At 39.8% G+C, this 1,261-nt stretch overlaps 1 protein-coding gene across 1 annotated transcript in view; it reads right to left on the bottom strand.

Moving 5' to 3' along the window:
* LOC107095536 (interferon alpha/beta receptor 1a-like) overlaps positions 1–1,261 on the bottom strand; it is a 22,367-nt gene that overhangs the window by 14,159 nt on the left and 6,947 nt on the right. The gene's annotated exons all lie outside the window — the stretch shown is intronic.

Below are 1,261 nucleotides of genomic sequence, written 5' to 3'. Positions count from 1 at the left end.
TACATCTGGAAAAAAAGGTGGAAAAATAAAATAAACAAAAGTGACAGAAAAGATATTTGAAAACATAAAATCAAAAAAAAGAGCAAACTATAAAAATATAGGCTGAAATGTCCCATAAAGGAATGAGGTTTTTAATGCCTCCATCTCTGCAGATAAGGTCATGGCTTCAACTCAGACCATTAAAAACAGGCTCTCTACCAGCCAGCTGCATATAATCCAATTGAAAACATGCGGTCACTAAAGTGGCGTCTTAAACAGCGCTGGTCGCTCTTCTCAGTGAGAAATAAACCCCTAATTCATCCTTCCAGGCAGAGATAAACTGGGCGTCTGCCTTTTGTACCCAGATGTTGCTGACAAACTGTTATGGAGTCTCATTCTGTGTAAATTGATTCTGGGACAGTTTCTTTAGTCATAACAGAAGTCAAACATTGAAAGCAGGATCCTCTTCGATGAATCAAGTTCAGCCGAACTGTGTGAGAGACGCTGAAACCTCGGCAGCGCTCGTGAGGAACTGACTCATTCTGAAACCTGTTGCACAACCTCACCAGTCTGTGGGCACGGCAGCGAAAGACGCATAAAAACAGCCTCATTCCAAAAGGACTTCCTGTTTTTGTTTTATGGTGTTTAGTCACCTAAGAGGAATGACACCAGCTTGTTGCGACTGGTTTCACAGTTTCCGGAATTAGCAAAAAGCCTTCAAGTGATTCCGGTTTGCTTGAATATGAACAATCTCTCTCACACAAATGTTTTTATTTCCTCATGAACAGCTGTCCAGCCCTGTAATCTGTGGAGTCCTTCATTCCTCTTTTCTTCTGGGACTTCAGTTCAAGAGAAGACAGACGGCAGAAAAAGACGACACCAAAAAAAACCTACTTCCTTTATTTAGTTTCACTCAGTTTTCCTAAGTTACTGGACTTTAACGCGCTCTGGATGCTGAGTTTGTAGGAATATCAATGGTTCCTCGTTGAAGTTTCTCACATTTGAACCAATTGGGGTTTTTTCTTTAATTCCACTCATCTGTTTCCAGAAAACTATCCAGAAATTAGACCCCACCGACATTTAGAGTCGCTCCAACCAAACGCCAGGCTGTAAAAACTGGAGTAAAACCAGTAAAACCATAGTGTGTGACCGAGCACACCATTATAAATTCCTTTATTGTCCCACATGCAGGGATGGGCAATTTAAAAATGTATTAAAATAAAATACTGTATTTTTGTATTTTCAAAATACTACAAAATACTTCATTCTAAGAGGCTTTTTC

This window comes from Cyprinodon variegatus, unplaced genomic scaffold (assembly GCF_000732505.1).
Source record: "Cyprinodon variegatus isolate N-32 unplaced genomic scaffold, C_variegatus-1.0 Scaffold555, whole genome shotgun sequence".
Taxonomy (NCBI): Eukaryota; Metazoa; Chordata; class Actinopteri; order Cyprinodontiformes; family Cyprinodontidae; genus Cyprinodon; species Cyprinodon variegatus.
Note: the sequence above shows the minus strand (reverse complement) of the source record. Positions and strands in the feature narration are given on the sequence as shown.